At 43.5% G+C, this 19,597-nt stretch overlaps 1 protein-coding gene across 1 annotated transcript in view; it reads left to right on the top strand.

The window, feature by feature from the left end:
• Positions 1-19,597, top strand: part of bcar3 (BCAR3 adaptor protein, NSP family member) — a 179,788-nt gene that overhangs the window by 35,864 nt on the left and 124,327 nt on the right. The window lies entirely within an intron of this gene.

Raw genomic sequence — 19,597 nt, forward strand, 5'->3', positions numbered from 1 at the left:
GACTATCTACTTTGTCCATGCCACTCATGATTTTGTAAACTTCTATCAAGTTTCTGAGAAATTAAGCTCTAAATTAGCTGAAATGGCACCCAGTTAGTATCCGAGGGCTAATGAGTATCTTTTGAGGCTCCAGTAATAGAGAGACGTTATATAGGGTCTCCAGAAGCTGAAATTAGAACAGACAAAACTCAATTGGCTTGTTTAACAGGATTTATTTCTAGCTCTCCACTTTGTTGTAAACCTTTGGACATATTAAAACTCCATACCACTTTTTGGAGATTTGTCATCTATTAATACCGTTACATTGATTTTACAGCCCAGAAACACTCCATTTGGCCCAACTGGCCCATTCCAACTGCACCTGAGCCACCTCTAACACCCAATCACAGAATTTTAATGGCGCGAAGGAGGCCATTCAGCCCATTGTATCTGCACCAGCTCTCCAAATGAGAATTATGACTCAATGCTCTACATCATCTAATCCTATCTGCCTCTGTTTATCATACTGGAGACAGGTGTCAGAGGCTCACTATAGGTCTAAACAATAGCAACAACTTGCATTTATTTGGCCCCTTTTATTGAGGGGGAAAAAATCTCAAGGAATGAGTGAAAAGAATTTGACACTGATAGAGAAGACGACACTTAAGTCAAGTGATCAAAAACTTGGTCAAAGAAGTGGATTTCAAGGAAGTTCTGAAAAGGTGATGGGAAAGGGGGACAGATAATGAAGTTAATGAGGGAATTCCAGTGCAAAGGGTCTAGACAGCTGAAGACACAATCCCCAATGGTGGCGATGCAGTTCTCCTAGGGATTAGAAGAATAGAGTTTTGGGAGAGTTAGTGGCCAAGGGGATGTTACAGAGATAGAGGGGAGAAGCCATAAAGGATGCAAATTTAAAATTTGAGTGAGGCATTGGGGGAACTGGGAGCGATGAAGGTCAGCAAGGACAGGGGTGATGGATTAGTGGGATGGTGTGAATTAGGGTATGATAGCAGAGTTTTGGATTTACTGAGGTGTTAGACAGGAGAGACAAACTCAACTTATTTATCCTCACCCTGTCTGTCTGTAAACAGAGGTGTTTTTGGATAATTTTTAAGGAATGTTGTGGCATGTTTCCCTAAACTCTCAGTTTGTGTGGTGTAATTTTATAAGTATCATGCAACAAGTTCTCTTCATGATTACCTCAGGTTAGTTTATTTCACATTCAAACCTGGGGCGGGTGGTGGGGAGGTGTTGTTTGCAATGCATGCACACATACCCCTTGAGTTAATACACCAACCTCCCCTTTATAAAATCAGGACCAGCATTTCCTACTTTCACATGCAGCATGATGGGATTTAAGTGCTTAGACCATAGTCATAATCACAGAGATCTACAGCACAGAAAAAGGCCCTTCAGCCCATCGAGTCTGCGCCGGTCAAACAAGTACCTAACTATTCTAATCCCATTTTCCAGCAATAGGCCCATAGCCTTGTATGCCATGGCATCGCAAGTGCACATCCAAATACTTCTTAAATGTTATGAGGGTTTCTGTCTCTACCACCCTTTCAGGCAGTGAGTTCCAGATTCCCACCACCCTCTGGGTGAAAAAATTCTTCCTCACATCCCCTCTAAACCTCCTGCCCCTTACCTTAAACCTATGCCCCCTGGTTATTGATCCCTCCACCAAGGGGAAAAGCTCCTTCCTATCTACCCTATCTATGCCCCTCATAATTTTATACACCTCAATCATGTCCCTCCTCAATCTCCTCTGCTGCAGGGAAAATAACCCCAGTCTACCCAATCTCTCCTCATAACTAAAACTCTCCAGCCCAGGCAACATCCTGGTAAATCTCCTCTGCACTCTCTCTAGTGCAATCACATCCTTCCTATAATGCGGATTCCAGAACTGCATGCAATACTCTAGCTGTGGCCTAACCAGCATTTTATACAGTTCCAGCATAACCTCCCTGTTCTTATATTCTATGCAATGGCTAATAAAGGCAAGTATCCCATATGCCACCTTAACCACCTTATCTACCTGTCCCACTATCATAAGAGACCGATGGACATGCACACCAAGGTCCCTCTGATACTCGGTACATCCCAGGGTCCTACTATTCATCGTGTATTCCTGTGCCTTGTTTGTCCTGCCCAAGTGCATCACCTCACAATTATCTGGATTAAATTCCATTTGCCACTGATCAGCCCATCTATAACCTCCTATAATCTAAGGCTACGCTCCTCACTATTTTCAATTTCCCGTCAATTTTCGTGTCATCCGCGAACTTACTGATCAACCTTCCTACATTGAAGTCTAAATCGTTTATATATACCACTTGGCGGACGATGATCAGAGACTTAAAATCAAATGGGCTTTGAGGAGTTGAGAGGTGGTGGCCGGCTATTTCGTTAGCTGGAAGATCTGCTGAAGTTCTTTCCAGTTGGTGTTTAAACAACAGACTGAGCTGTGAGGCTAGAAGTGTAATATTAGCATGGTCTAAAAGGCTAGAAGTCATGTGATGTGCCCTATCAATGAATTAATTGTGACCTCACAAGCAGTTTGTGCTTCTGGTCAAAATCCATTGTTTCCCTTAAGAAATAGTGGCTGTTAACACCTCTTCAGGTATAACGAGTTTCAATGGGGAGAATTTTCTTCCTGTCGGGTGTTCAGGAGTGGGCGCAGGTGGCGTGTAGCTGCTCGCCGGTGGTGATCGGCTGCGCGCTGCCATTTTGCGTGGGCAGGCTAATTATGGTTCGCCCAGTGTGACGCGCACCTGGAAGTGCTTAGCACTACCTCTGCAGGCGGGGAGGAGGGAGAGTTGGGGCCTGTGCAGAAATCGTGCCTCAGAGTTTAATTTCATTGTGGAAAAACTGAAAAAAAGATTTTAAAAATTATTTGGACATGTCCCCTCATGTGACAGTGACATGAGCTGAGAAATGTCTATGAATTTTCTTGAACATTTTTATTAAAGTTATAAAACCTTCATGAAACCTCATCCCGCCTGTGGATGAGGTTCCACGAAAAATGCAAAGGCTGCCTGGGCTCTTCGCTTGCCCGCCAACCTTAAGTTTGGATGGGCAGCCCTGTTAATTATTTAAATTGCTATTTAAATGGCCTTAATAGGCCTTTGACAGTTGGGCGGGCGCGCACCAGAATTGGCTGCGGGCCTGCCGAACTGTAGATCGGAATGATGCCCAACAGATGAAGGGACTTGAGGAAGGAAGGGAATGGGTGGTCACCAGGCAGTCCAAGAGAAACAGGCAGGTAGTTCAGGAGTCCTCTGGAGTCCCGCTCACAAATCAGTATTCCATTTTGGAGGCTGATGTGGGTGCTGGTTCTTCCAGGGAGTGCAGACAGAGCCAAGCTTCTGGCAACACAAGCAGCCTGTCTGTACAGGAGGGGAGGAAGGGAGAAAGAGCAATTATAATAGGGCATTCTATAGTCAGGGGAACAGATATGTGCCACTGTGGCCATCAACGTGACTCCAAGATGGTGCGTTGCCTCCCTGGTGCCAGGGCCCGGGATGTCACTGAATGGCTGCAGGGCATCCTGAAGGGGGAGGATGATAAGGCAGAGGTCATGGTACATATTGGTACCAATGGCATAGGTATAAATAGGGATGAGGTCTTGCATCAAGAATTCAGGGACTTAGGCAACAGAAGCCTAAAAAGCAAGACCCCTCAGGTTGTAATCTCTGGATTACTCCCAGTGCCACGTGCTAGCAAGCACAGAAATAGGAGAATAGTGCAGATGAATACGTGGCTTAAGAGTTGGATCAGGAGGGAGGGTTTTAGATTCCTGGATCACTGGGACTATTTCTGGGGAAGGTGGGTACAAGCGGGACAGTCTACATCTGAACCAGAGCGTGACTAACATCTGTGCAGGTGGGTTTGCTAGTGCTGTTGGGAGGACTTTAAACTAATTTGACAGGGGGAGGGGACACAGAATGTTAGCAGAATAGGGACGCACCGTAATACAGTAAAACAATCAAGTCAGAAGGAGTACAGCTGCATTAAGTTTCAAGGGAGTAAGGCAACGCTGAATGGCCTCTACTTTAATGCCTGGAGTATTACAGGTAAAATGGATGAGTTAAGGGTGAGGATTGACACATGGAATTGTGATATAGTAGCCATCACTGAGACATGGTTGAGGGAGGGGCAGGATTGGCAGCTTAACATTCTGGGATATAGAATCTTCAGGCGAGACAAGGGAGGGGGTAAAAGAGGAGGAGGCATTGCATTATTAGTTAAGGAGTCAGTTACTGCAGTAAGGAGAGACGATATCATGGCTGGGACATCAAATGAAGCTTTGTGGGCAGAGCTTAGGAGTAAAAAAGGAGCAGCCACATTGTTAGGTGTTTTTTATAAACCCTCAGATAGTCAGCAGGAAATTGAGGAGCAAATACGTGCACAACTTGCGGAGGTGTGTGAAAACAATAAAATAGGGTAATTATATTAGGTGATTTCAACTTTCCCAACATTAATTGGGATAGACATAGTGTTATGCACTTGGATAGAGTGGATTTCTTGAAATGTGTACAGGAGAACTTTTTTGGTCAATATGTAGAGAGTCCAACAAGGGACAGCGCAGTGCTGGACCTAATTCTGGGGAATGAAGCCGGACAGGTGGCTGAGGTGGTGGTGGGGGAATATTTTAGCGATAGTGACCACAACATGATACAGTTTAAGTTTGTTATGGACAAAGAAATCGACAAGTTGCAACAAAATGTTTTGGATTGGGGGAGAGTGGATTTTAGTAAAATAAGGCAGGATCTGGCCAAGTTAGACTGGGAACAGCTACTTGTGGGGAAACCTACAGAGGAACAGTGGGGGGCGTTCAAAAAGGAAATGGGGAGGGTACAGGCTCAACATGTTCCCTCTAGGGTGATAGGAAGGAGTAACAAGCCCAGAGAACCATGGATGACCAGAGATATTCAGGTTACGATGAGAAGGAAAAGAGAAGCTTTTAGCAGGTACAAGAAAAGCAAATCAGCAGAGGCATTAATAGAGAATTGAAAGTGCAGGGTGGAGCTTAAGAAAGCAATTAGGAGAGCAAAGAGGGGATATTAGAAAGCTCTGGCTGGTAAAAGTAGGGAAAATCCCAAGATATTCTATAAGTATATCAATGGGAAGAGGATAACCAGGGAAAGAGTAGGGCCCATAAGGGACCAAGGGAGCAATCTACGAGTGGAGCCAGAGGACATTGCTAGAGTGTTGAATGAATACTTCACATCCATCTTCTCCCAAGAGAATGAGGATGAAGGTATCGAACTCGGGGAGAGAGACTGGGAGGTTCTTAAGCAAATTGACAAAGGGAGTGGCAAGGTATTGGAGGTGTTGGCAGGCTTAAAAGTGGACAAATCTCCAGGTCCAGATGAATTGTGTCCCTTACTGCTGAGGGAGGCAAGGGAGGAGATCGCAGGGGCTCTGACCCAAATTTTTAATTCCTCTCTGGCCATGGGGGAGGTGCCAGACGACTGGAGAACAGCTAACGTGGTTCTGCTATTTAAGAAGGGTTGGAGAGATAAACCAGGGAACTACAGGCCGGTGAGTCTCACGTCATTGGTATGGAAACTATTGGAGAAAGTTCTGAAGGAGAGTATCTATTTTTAAAGGAGAGTATCTATTTCCACTTGGAGAGGCAAGGTTTGATCAGGGATAGTCAGCATGGCTTTGTCAGAGGGAGGTCATGCCTAATAAATTTGATTGAATGTTTTGAGGAGGTGACCAGGTGTGTAGATGAGGGTAGTGCAGTTGATGTAGTTTATATGGATTTCAGCAAAGCCTTTGACAAGGTCCCACATGGGAGACTGATAAAGAAGGCAGATGCACATGGGATACAGGGTAATTTGATAAGGTGAATTCAAAATTGGCTTACTTGTAGGAGACAGAGGATGATGACAGAAGGATGCTTTAGTGACTGGAAGCCAGGGTCCAGTGGTGTACCACAGGGAACTGTGCTCGGTCCCCTATTACTTGTCATTTATATAAATGATATAGATGATTATGTGGGGGGCAGGATTAGTAAGTTTGCAGATGACACAAAGATTGGCTGGGTGGTTAACAGTCAGGTTGAGTGTCTTGGGCTACAGAGCGATATAGACGGGATGGTCAAATGGGCAGATAAGTGGCAGATGAAATTTAACCCTGAAAAGTGTGAGGTGATACACTTTGGAAGGAGTAATTTGACAAGGAAGTATTCAATGAACGGCATGGCCCTAGGAAGTTCTGAGGAACAAAGGGACATTGGTGTGTGTCCATAGATCTCTGAAGGCAGAGGGGCATGTTAGTGGGGTGGTGAAAAATGCATATGGGACACTTGCCTTTATCAATCGAGGCATAGATTACAAAAGTAGGAAGGTCATGTTGGAGCTGTATAGAACCTTGGTGAAGCCACAGCTGGAGTACTGTGTGCAGTTCTGGTCAACACTTTATAGGAAGGATGTGTTTGCACTTGAGCGGGTGCAGAGGAGATTCACCAGGATGTTGCCTGGGATGAAACATTTAAGTTATGAAGAGAGGTTGGATAGACTTGGGTTGTTTTTGTTGAAGCAGAGAAGACTGAGGGGTGACCTGATTGAGATGTACAAAATTATGAGAGACATGGATAGGGAGAAGCTGTTCCCCTTACTTGAAGGGTCAGTTACAAGGGGGCATAAGTTCAAAGTAAGGGGCAGGAGGTTTAGGGGGGGATGTGAGGAAAAACTTTTTTACCCAGAGGGTGGTGACGGTCTGGAATGCGCTGCCTGGGAGGGTGGTGGAGGCGGGTTGCCTCACATCCTTTAAAAAGTACCTGGATGAGCACTTGGCACGTCATAACATTCAAGCCTATGGGCCAAGTGCTGGTAAGTGGGATTAGGTAGGTAGGTCAGGTGTTTCTCACGTGTCGGTGCAGACTTGATGTCTGCATCGAAGGGCCTGACCCGAAGGGCCTCTTCTGCTCTGTGATTCTGTGATCACTGCACGTCATTTTACATGTCGGCAAGTGGAGCCCAACTCTGGACGCTAATGTCTCTGTCTTTGTTATTGTCCCAGTTGGGGGGTGTTCATTCATCTGTTACTTGTCTAGTTTCATGAGTATAATGTGGCCTTACACTGGGTGTGAGATTCCACATGGATGAGAGTGAGAGTGGAAGTCTTTGTTCTTATAACTTTTTGAAGCTTCCAGAATAGATGGCCAATCTTGTCATGTGACCTGTAGCAGCCACTTTGTGGCTCAGCAAAAGCCCATTTTAAAACAGCAAAAAAGAACAAAGTTTTAATGTGCAGAGTTTTGATTTCCTTTCAGTGTCTTATTGATATGACAGAAGTTTACAGAGGATAAAGGATGGGTAACCAATTACGAGAGTTGGAATAATCAGTTCTGGAGGTGGAGAAAACATGGCTTTCAGCAGCAAATGCACAACTGATGCATCATGGTCTTCATGATGGAGAGGATATGGGATCAGACGCTCAATTCTGAGCCCGATAGGATGCTAAGATTGCAAACAGAATGGTTCAAGTTGCGACAGTGGCCAGGTAGGGATGGAATTGGTGGCTAGAATCTGATGTTCATGGCAGAGGACAAACACACTGACTTTGACTTTGATTTTCACAATATTTATCTGCAGGAAACTGAGACGTATTGAAGATTGCGCAAGTAGTCTGGCAAGAAGTTTCGGGGGGGTAGTGGGTGGTGGGGGTTAAGGGAGACAGTGGTGAGGTAGAGCTGGGTGTTCTCAGCATACACGCATAAGCCAACACCATGTCAGCAGATGATGTTGCCAAGGGGTGGAATTCATATGACAATGTTTAGGGATACATTACTGTGTTCGCCAATGCAGTCTTAAATAATTAACTTCTAGCTGAACTGGGTTTCCATGGGAACCACTTGTTTGATGGTTTGGCATTGTGAGCTCCAGTTTCTTCAGCTTGCTCTGAGGAACAGCCGCTTCTTTGTGCTGTTTTAGGGGATCACCTGTTTGTGTTCCACAGATTTCTGTTGAATCTGCACACAACCTCAAGTCACCATCAGCCAAACCCAAACTCTGCCATTACCAGCACTTTAAAATGCTGACACTACATGGCACCGTGCTAGAAATAAGAAATCATTTGGGAACAGTGAATTGCACATAAAATAAATCTTCTCCAACAATTAGTTAGGCACATCCAGCCGCTCCTGGCCAGTAATTCTTTTCATCTATGGTGATTGCTTGTTCTATTTGATGTTTCGCCAAGAAATGCTCATGCGTTGAATGAATCCATATCCAGTTATGTGTTTTATTTGCGACAATCAAAACGGAAGATTATAAAGATGGTTAGAGCAGGGCTCTACTTTTGAGATTCCATCTTTCTTATCATTCAGCATTATGTAGATGATTCACTCAGTGCGGTGCCTGTGAAATCTTAAAACCAGTTTATACAGGACAGCTTTGCAATTTTCCTTATCCATAATCAGTCACTAGATCAGCAATTACATTCTCTAACTAAATGCATCAAAAATATCATCCCCTAATTAGTAACTGTATTAGGAATATTGTCCCCTAATCACTAACTGCAGTCAGAATTTAATATCCTAATTACTAATACTCTTGGGATTTCATCCTCTAGTTAGTAACTGCATCTAGAGTATAATCTCATTCTGAATTTCTCTAAGAATATGATCCCTTAATTACCAACTGCAACAGGAATTTAATAATGCAATTAGTTCCTGCATTTGGAATATCATCCCCTAATTATTAACTACACTAGAGATGTACAGTCCTAATTACTAGCACTTTGAATTTCATCTTTGAATTATTACCTGCACTAGGAATACCATTCCATAATTATTAACTGCATTGGGAATTTCATTCCTAATCGGTAACTGCACTGGGAACTTCATCCTCTTATAACTAAGAGAGGAGATTTGATAGTGGCATTCAAAGTCATGAGGGGTCTGAACAGAGTAGATAGGGAGAAACTGTTCACACTGGTGGAAGGATCAAGAACCAGAGGCTGGAGATTTAAGGTAATTGGTGAAAGAAGCAAAGGTGACTTGGGGAGAAATTTTTTTAACAGAGCAAGTGGTTAAGGTCTGGTATGCGCTGCCTGACAATTTGGTGAAGGCAGCTTCAAACGAGGCATTCAAGGGAATTGGGTTATTAGAGAAAAGGAAGAATGTGCAAGGTTCCAGGGAGGATGGCACTAGATGCATTGCTCATATGCTGAGCCAACACAGACACAATGGGCCAAATGTCTGCCTCCTGTGATGTAACTATTCAGTGAACTAACTGAACTAGGAATTTCTTCTTTCAGTCACAGTTTAAACATATAATTGATTTGGTGATTTTTCTACCTCCCTGAATGCTGGGTAAACAGTTTGTATTGTTGGACATGGCACAGCAGATTGCATTGACAGCTGAGTGCGATAAGAGTTCACTTATTAAAAGTAATGATTGTGTAACCAACATGAAAATTGTCGGCCTGCCTTTTATATTAAATGATTTCCTGACCATTTAGATAAGTATATCTTGATTCAAGGTTATTATCTACATTACAGAACCATATGATTCATCATCACTGACTTTACACTCCATGCACTATTTAGAAGGGACTTTCACTTCCTTCCCATTTTTTTCCTCAACTTTCTTGCCTCTCTCCCCTACTCAATGGTAGTCCATTCTAGAGGTGCAGGAATCCCTGCAGTGCAGCAAGTGTCAGCAAGCTGTTCATCCATCATAGTCTAGCTTTCTGTTTGATGTTCATAGAACCTCACTTCCAGTGGATTCTTCAACAGCGATAGGGAGTGGGGACCTTGGTCATTCTTTTCACCCCTGCCCCCGTGACACAAAGGCAGTGGCGCCAACTGTTACCGCCGCCGCCCCCCCCCCACCCACCCCCGAAATCCGTGGACGTGGCACGGCCCCGAATTCAAATCCACGAACTTCCTGTTCTGCCTTGCTTTAGTGACCTCGCTGAGCCATCAGAGCAGAGGAAAACCTAGCAGAGCGTTTATTTAGGATTTCAAACTCAGCCAAGAGCCCAGTAGAATGTGCTTAGAAAATAAGCCAGGTTGTCGAACACTACCCATGATTTACTTCCTTAAACTTGCTCCGCTCTGGATGGATTGCTGGGAATAACCACTGATGAGGTTATCTTTTTGAGTTTAATTGGATCTGACCTGATTGATATCACAGTGTTAATCAATCCACAGTCTAACTTTCAAGATGAATTTTAAAGGTCAAATTACATTTTATCTTAACCATAAGTGGCTGTAAAACTTGCCACAGCCATTTTGAAGGGATTTTATGGGTTTCGGACTAGAGCAGAGCCTATGTGAAAGTAGGAAATGCCCGTCCTGATTTTATAAAGAAGGGGTTGGTGTTTTAACACCATGCTGACTGAGCCTGTAACTGGGGCCTGCCTGTCTCTTGCTGCTTCTCACCTAAAGCATGCCAGTGTGGCTATGTTTACTTGCTGCTCACTGGTTCAAAAAAAGAGAGATGTCACTTGTACACACAGTTACACAGAATGGCACGACACAAACATAAACCTCAAATTAAGAAAATCCCTGAACAGTCCATTCCTCCCCATATGATGCAATTTGCTGAAACAATATTTCAGTGAGCAAGTCTTTCATAGAAGCAGGGAATATTGATTCATTTAAATATGTGTCAGATAAGTTTCCTAAAGAAATCTAGTATTGGGATGCAGTACATGAGCAATTTGAGCTATGTCATGTGATGAGCGTAGCATGCTTGGGAGGAATAGGTGACTTTGGACCTTTGATCCCTAAAGCTCTCCACCATGGATTTTCCTCATGTTATGTTTGAGTTTGTTGTAAACTAATTGACGGAGGTTTATTGACAAATCATGTGAACGATGACAGGCTGGAAACTATCTTCTTTGCCATCCAGCCTGTCCCACAGTTGCAATATCTTGAATATCCCAAGATATAGATTCTGCATGCCACATGAAAGCGGTGTGAGATTCTGGGAGGGGTGAAAAATCCGATAAAACCCTGGCCGGTTTGGGGAGGGGAATAAAAGGGGAAATCCTTCTTCGGCCTCTTTGGTGACTAAAACTAGTCTAGAAGATCACCTTGGTCCTGCTAACATGCATGTAGTACCCTGCTTTTGCACAAGATTATCTCCATCCAGCCAGAAAGGGTCCAGCTTCATTTTCATTGTATTATATGACCACCAGGCTGATGAATTAGATGCAAAACAAAAATAGAAATACCTGGAAAAACTCAGCAGGTCTGGCAGCATCGGCGGAGAAGAGCAAAGTTGACGTTTCGAGCCCTCATGACCCTTCAACGGAATTTCTATTTTTGTTTTGGATTTCCAGCATCCGCAGTTTTTTGTTTTTATGCTGAATTAGATGGACCTTTGTAACACCTAGCAACCCCTATGCTCCAATGGAATTTCTGGATGGATATTGGAGGTTGTCTGAACATCAGTGGTGCCAGATTTTGCTCTTATAGATATGCAATATGGTGCAGCAGTAACCTAGGCAAATGTGGATAATGGGGACTGCCATATGAAAGCCCACACATTTTTTCTGTGTCTGTGTGTGCATATGCTTTGGCTGTTTATGCCATATTTCTCCAGCATTTCTGCCCACCGTCCACCACCATTTAAGCAAGTAATCTGGAGATCCAACGCCGCCCCCCCCCCCCCCCCCCCCCCCCCCGCCCCCCACCCACCAGGAAACACTCCCCCATTACATACAATATCAAGAATAAAAACATTATTTAGTTTTATTCATCAAGAACAGAAGAGTGCATGCAATAAGTCTGCATCTTGTAGGCAGATTTTGAAAATTCTCCTGGATGGCTGAAGGACAGTTAAGTGGAGCATAAATAATGGATGCTGCGCTGCAAATTAAATTGAGGCAGTCACTCAAGATAAGCCAGGCTGTGACAAACTGTTCAACATACTCCACGAGCAGAACTAGATATTTCTAGCCTTTCCTTTGATTAAAACATGGTACACATCTGGTGTGTTCCTATTGCTTCCAACAGAGTTTGAACAATGATCTTGTTTGAATGATAACCTGCAGTGCGTTGACGGATAGTGTTGTGCCTGTGTTTCAACAAGATTACCACACCTGCCAGAGGCAGAGGTTTTCTGAATGATCAGCTGCTTGCTTAGATGAGTAACAAATGACAGGCTAATTTAGAATCCATCCTTGCACACGTTCCCATTAATGAACAGTGAGACGGCAGGAAAAATGTATCTTCCCTGAGGCAGGATACTTTCCACATGCACAGCAACAAGTTAGCCTCTTAACATCCTAATTCAAAAAGTCATTCTGAAATTAGTTTGAATTTCTAAAGATACCACTGCACTGGAAAATGTCTAAGACAGAACAAGGATGGGCTTCATATAGATCAACAAGGAACGGCTTCATTCAGATCAACCTTAAACTGCCAGAGACCAGACAATGCAGTAATCTGTTACATTGCAATCTGTTTCAATGTACTTCCTTCCTGAACCTTATAAGCAGCTTTAATTCACAAACGCATTCCTCCCAACGTTTTGAGGCTAACTATTAATTTGTAGATTGGTTGGCTTTTAGTTCAACCAAGTAAAAGTGAAGCAGCAGAAGCTTCTGAATGGAAATAGCTTGATGGGGAGTACTTCACAGGGTTAATTCTAATAGAAGGGGTTCCGTTGGAGGTAACTTTGTGAATAGTGACTAACGGCTGCTGTATTGGCAGCGTCAAGTCTCCCCTTGTGAGGAGGAATCACTAGGTGCTTCCAACCACTGCACACCTCCGGCAACACACGGGCTGATCTGCCATCTTGCTGGCTCAGGTTTTGCTGCACTCTCCTTCTAATATGTGCTTTCATCATTTCCGGTTGATATGCACACCCCCCAACCTCACCCCCCCAATATTAATGTTACAATTGTAATGATACAAGATATCAGGCAGAATCTTCCTAGCCCCACGGAGGTGGGAGGGGCCTGGAAAATTGCACTAAAAATGCAACTCGCTGACGGGCTCCCATCTCCTGATACTTTTCCTGGAAGCAGGAGTGCAGGGATGGATGATTTATTTTCCTTTATTCTTTCACAAGATGAGCTGGCAAGGCTGGCATTTGCCCATCCCTAACTGCTCTTGAACTGAGTGGTTTGCAGTTAAGAGTCAACCACATTACTGTGGGTCTGGAGTCACCAGACCAGGTAAGGAGATTAGCATTAGCAAACCAGATGGGTGGCCATGAAACTGAGAGTAGCTTTATAATTCCAGATTTATTAACTGAATTCAAATTCCACCAGCTGCCATAGTAGGATTTGAACCCACATCCCCAGAGCATTAGCCTGGATCCTGGATCTATGGATTACTAGTCCAGTGACATTACCACTACGCTACCATCTCCTATCACAGTATCTTAACAGTGTAGACGGCCCATTGAGTCTGCAATGGCTCTCTGAAAGAGCGTTCCACCTAGTTCCACTCCCCTGTATTATCCCCGTAACCTTGCACATTCTCTCTTCTCACTGCCAGCTTTCTTGCCGCTTGGCCTTCCCACCCACTTGGCAGCAGCAGGAATGCAATCAAGCTAATTAAGAAGCCATTTAATAGCGATTATTGCAGAACCCCCCCCCCCCCCACAAACTGTGTCCGCACATCAGCAAACGAGAGGGATAGGCTGTACAGTTGGAGGTGAAGGCTGCGTTAAAACTGAAGGAAATCGAAAATACTTCTGGCAGGAAATAGTGTCTCCTATGGTCTCGGACTTGCCATGAGTGTGGATTTCCTGGGGACTGATGCCCCCGATCATCAGGGGCCTAATGAGGTCACAGCTGCTCCCCAGATACTGATGGCAGCTCCAGTGCTTCCCTGTCATTTCTGCTGCTTGCCCCAACAGTGCTTCCACCAGTCACACAGTGAGGGCTGTCGATCTCACTTGCAATGGGCCATTCTGTTTGCAGCTCCTGCCTCCGGAATGCTCCCACCATCTCTAACTGGACAGCGAACAGTGAGGCTACCCTACCAATGGGGCTTCTCAATTGTCCAGATGACCCAGCACCTCAAGTGCATTCAGGGTCTGAAAATGTACCCCATTATCAGGTTCTAAACACTCAGCAAAATTCAGCCCTTTGTCTGCTTCCCTCAGGCGGGTGTAAAAGATTCCATGAGCCCACTTGCCACCCAGTCAGCACTCTCTTCACATACAGTCTAAATTGTTGTTTTCCCCTTTTTATATTGGTATTCTTACAAAGTGTCCCGATGAGTGCAAGATGCAAAGCTTTGACACATCTCTTTATTCAGCAATACTCCAGCTCTGTGCTACCAAAGGACTATCTGATACCATTCGAAGAAGATGGGAATTCTTTCTGGCATCCTGGGCCATATTTATCCCTCAACCCACGTTACTAAATCAGATGATCTGGTCATTATCACATTACTCTTTGTGGAATCTTGCTGTGCACAAATTGCCTGTCACAATTCTTGCATTACTAAAGTGATTACTCTTAAAAGTACTTCATTGACTGTGACGTGTTTTGTGTTGTCTTAAAGCTGTGCAAGTTGCTATGTAAATATAAATTTCTTTCTCTCACGTGCTGTTGTTAAGTCAGATCAGCAATGCAAAGGGAAAGATTTGATAGCAGATGTGCTCAGCTATATGCACACACCCATTTCCAATGAAAGCAGCTCTGCTATAAATGATATATCAAAAGATATCATCACCCATCACTCCAATTAAACAAGCACTGTGAATATGTGAAGAGATTCACTGGTGCATAAAGTGTGCTGTTAACAAGCTGCAACTGTAAGTAAACACACACTTTATTGAAAGATTTAATAACACGACTTTGTGTTTGCATTAGTCATCATTGTGTTTGCATTCGTCATCATTGTTTTTGCAGCAAGATAGCCTGTTACTGTTTTTTTTTAACTAACATTCTTCTCTTTCATTAACTTCCTGTAGAGGTTTCTCACCAAAGGTGCCAATACCCTTTGGCTTTCCTCATCCAGCCCTCTTGCTAGTATCACAGGTCAGAATTTTCTGCACTATTTAAATTCAGCCTGCACCTCTTAAAAGCAAAGTGGCTAAAGCTGGGAGCTCAGAAGGTTGGCAAAATGAGGCAGGAAGGTTTTTGGGGGGATGCTTGATAGCTTCCTGCCACCATACCGTTTTGCCAGCAGTAGGAAAGCTGGTAGATTGGCTGCTTGGAAGACCAACTGAGGCACTTCCAGTGGGTTGCAGGGGGAAGGGCTCTGCTTTATGGGCACTCCATGGCTGACAGAGGCGCTTCCTGGCAGAACAGTGAACTCCTCGTCCCCACCTCCCCCCTCACCCAAAACTCTGATCACTGGGGCTTTTTGGTCTCCATTTGGCTCTTCTACTCCTTTTACCACCCACTTACCATCTATGTGCTGATAGAAGACTGGTCCCACTTTCATCTGACATCTGCACACATGCACTTCAATTTAAAAATGTCCTCTGCAAGAGAAATGAAACAGTTTTCCCACAGAGAGGGTGTAATTTATTTATTTTATTTCATTTGTGTTTGGTCTGTGAAACTAGTCTGCTACTGTAGTGGCTGATTCTCAGGTTATATAATGTTGGCAGATATAGCAGCATGCTTCCATCATACTCAGGAGCCTTGTCAACTTTACATCTGCCTTTTGAAGGATAGAAGGAGTCTTTGGAGAGATTGCAGGGACAGAGTTGGGCTTACCACAAACCTGCAATACTCCTTAATAAAAACAGAAAATGCTGGAAAAACTCAGCAGGCCTGACAGCATCTGTGTAGAGAGAGAAACACAGTTAACATTTCAAGTCAGCACAACTTCTTTAGAGCTAAAGAGAAATAAAAGTGTGGAATTTATACTGTTTGGGGAGGGGGTGGAGCAGGTAAAGCAGGATAGAAAGTCAGTGATAGGTGGGGGCTAAGGAGAGATTGACAAAGATGTCATGGACACAAGACAAAGGTATGTTCATGGTAGTGGCGAAGACTAAAGAAGGTGCTGATAGTGGCATAAAAGTAAGAAAGCAGAAGGTGTTAATAGCAGAAGAAGGGTCAGCACTCTGTGAAAGAACAACATAGAACAAGTGACAGATGGCCCTTTTTTGTTGGGGGTTGTGGTGGTAGGGGAAAAGATTTAATAAAAAAGGGATTTAAAAATGGATAAAACAATGAATGCAAATGAAAATAAGTAAATAAAAACATTTTAAAAAGGGGATTATAAAAGGGCTGAAGATAGAGGAGAGCTTTCATGGTCTGAAGTTGTTGAACTCAATGTTTAAGTCCGGAAGGCTGTAAAGATGAGGTGCTGTTCCTCTAGTTTGCGTTGAGCTTCACTGGAACATTGCAGCAGGCCAAGGACAGACATGTGGGCATGAGAGCAGGGTGGTGTGTTGAAATGGCAAGCGACAGGGAGGTCTGGATCATGCAATACTCCTTGCTTGTTTGACAATGAAACCCAGCAATAGTATTAGTTCATACCAAATGGAGACCAGTAATGAATACTATTTCTCTCTTAGTTTCTTTCTCAAGAACAGGATTAGGCCATTAAGTCCTTTGAGCCTGTACCACCATTTCTTTAGATCAGGGCTGATCTGTATCTTAATTCCATGTACCTGCCTTGGCTCCTTATTCTTTATAGCATTGCCTGACAACCTTAATACCCTTGCCAAACAAATTCCTATCAGAATGAGCTTTCTGGCCTGAACATACTGCAGTGAGTTTGCTATTTCATCGGTCTTTTTTATATTTGAAATGAAAGCAGCCTCGAGCATTTTGAATTTCATATTAATTGAATATGCCTGTTGCAGCAGGCTTGCATGCAGACAGGCGTGTGGAGAGTGTGGTAACCCTCTCTGACAATCAATCGATGATTCACACACATCAGCACTGGTGTTTGTGACAGCTGCTCCCATCTATGACTTGGCATCTAGGATTGATGACTTCAGATCAACCTAACAGAGGAAGTCAGCATCTTCCAGCTGAAATATCTCCGTGAAGGTTCTGCCAGGGATTAAGCCTTCAGTGCTGAGCATTGCTTTTCTTTTAAACAACTATTGAAGTGAACACAAACAGCCCTCAAGGGTATAGCTCTGCTCTGCATCGGCTACAGGCATAATGTAAATATGTAAAAGTTCTAAGGCAAATCTTTTAAGTAATGTAAAGTCAGTTGGATAGATTGCCCTTTTCAATTCCCCAAATTAACCCGTTATGTGTTAATATCCACTTTTATCCATTTTTGCCAATGACCTTCCATGGCCTAGCTGCATGCCCCTCCATATATCAGTAACCTCCACCAGCCCTACAACCTCCTGAGAACCCTCCTTCCTCCAATTCTGGCTTCTTGCTCACCCTCCATTTCCTTCCCTCCACCATTGGCACCCATTGCTTTGGCAGCCTAGGCCCTAAACCCTGGAATTCCCACCCTAAAACTCTCCGCACTTCTGTTCTCTTTTAAGATGCTGTTTAAAACCTACCTCTGACCAAACCTTTGCTTGCCTGGTCTAATATTACCTTATGTGATTCAGTGTGTGAGAACAGCCCTGTGAAGCACCTTTTTGCTATGTTGTTGTTGACCCAAATGCCATGTTGTCGAGGAATTGTAGAAACTTAACAGCACAGAAGGAGGCCATCCAACTTGCTATACCTGTGTTTGTCACTGGTCTTGTCAGCTGCAGCTCACTTGGTAGCATTCTCACCTCTGGTCCCAGATTCAAGTCCCACTTCGGGACTTGAGCACAAAATTCAAGGTTGACACTCCAGTGCAGTATTGAAGGAAGTGCTGCACTGTCGGCGGTGTTGTCTTTTGGATGAGATGTTAAACCAAGACCCCCATCTGCCTGCTGGGTGGATGTGAAAGGTCCCAAGACATTATTTTAAAGAAGAGCAGGGGAGTTATCCCTCATGTCCTAGCCAATATTTATCCCTCAATCAATATCACAGAAGCAGATTATCCGGCCATTATTGCATTGCTGTTTGTGGGAGTTGACTGTTTAGAATTGGCTGCTGTGTTTTCTCCCATTACAACAGTGATTACTGTGCAAAAGAAAGTACTTCATTGACTGTAAAGAACTTTGAGATGTCCAGTGATCATGAAAACCTCTACATAAGCACAAGTCTTTCTTTCTTTGAACTCTCTCACCCTGAAAGGCTTCCATTGCTCTGATACCTCTTTACCCTGGAATCGCCTTTTCCGATCCACCTGTACCAGGTCCCTTCTTAAATCATTGAAATTAGCTTGTCCCAGTTAAGTATTTTAACCGTCAATGTTTTCTGGTCTCTTTCTGTAATTATCTAGCCCGAATTACGATGGTCATCGCAAGCTGGATATATTTTATTTCCCATAATTAGATCTAGCACTGCTTCCTTCCTTCTTCATCTGGAGACATATTGATTGAAGAAGTTGTCATCTACATATATCAGAAATTTCTCTCCTTCCCCTACTATGCCCATAATAAGGTTGTTAAAGTTTCCTAGTACAACTGTTCTAATTTTGTTACATGCCTTAGAAATTTGCTAACAAATTTGCTCACCAGTCTCCATTTCACATTTGGAAGTTCTAGTTTAAAAAAAAATTCCCAGCTATGTAAATGTTCCCTCATTCCGTTCTCAAGCTCAAGCCAAATTGATTCAACCCTAGGACCATCTAGTATGTCCGTTCTACTTCATCCTTAATCAATAATGCCACCCTCTCTTTTTCCTTCTCTATCTTGAATACTTAGTAATATAAAGAACAGGTGAGGTATTATACTGTAGCAGAAGTATTGAACCCAAATGACAACACGTAATTGGAATAAGGCTTATTAACAAGGTAAAGTGTCTCAATGATACCATGTCTTTGTCATTACTACAGCACCATTCTCACACTCTACAGACACAGCATGACCCTGCAGATCTTGTAATTTAGCAACTTAAATTCATCATGAGCCTGCATAAAAGTCTTAATGCAGCAGTAATTCTGCATAAATACCACAATTCAGTGCACAATCATTAAAGGTTCTTTGTTGTGTTTTGTGGGAAAGATACAATTGTCACCCTTGTGTACATAGTTGCTCCAAAGGCCATTGGTACCATTTCTCATTGTCCTGTCATTAAAAAGCTGAATGTTTAATTAATTTCCTTTAGGGAAGGAAACCTGCTATTCCTAGTCTGCTTGGCTGAAACATGGTTCCAATGCTTCCCTGTGGTTGACTCAGAGTGTTCCTGAATGTTCTAGTGAGTCACTATTTTGTAAAAGATAATCACTTCTCAAAGAGACCAGCACCATCATCTCAGGCCAACTGAAGGCAACTGAGGGTGTAAATGTAGCTTTGCCAACTTCACCAATTTCTGAAGTGCAGAAGCAAGAAGTACATTGGCACCTCACCATCCTTTAAATGCTATTAGAACCATACGTGTGAGGTTTTAATCTTTAGAGCAGAGAATGTTAAGAGGAAATATGATAGAATTGTTCATAACCATGAAGGGTTTTGATAGACTAAGGAGAAACTGTTTCCAGGGGAAGAAGGGGCAGTAACCAGAGAACATGGATTTAAAGTGATTGGCAAAAGAGTCAGAGGCAAGATGAGAGAACTTTGTCCTTGCACAGCGAATTGTTGGAATCGGGAATGTACTGGCTGAAAGGGTGAGGGGGAGGCAGATTCAATAGTAGCATTCACAGAAGAATTGG

Source organism: Carcharodon carcharias, chromosome 16 (genome assembly GCF_017639515.1).
Source record: "Carcharodon carcharias isolate sCarCar2 chromosome 16, sCarCar2.pri, whole genome shotgun sequence".
In the NCBI taxonomy this organism is placed as follows: Eukaryota; Metazoa; Chordata; class Chondrichthyes; order Lamniformes; family Lamnidae; genus Carcharodon; species Carcharodon carcharias.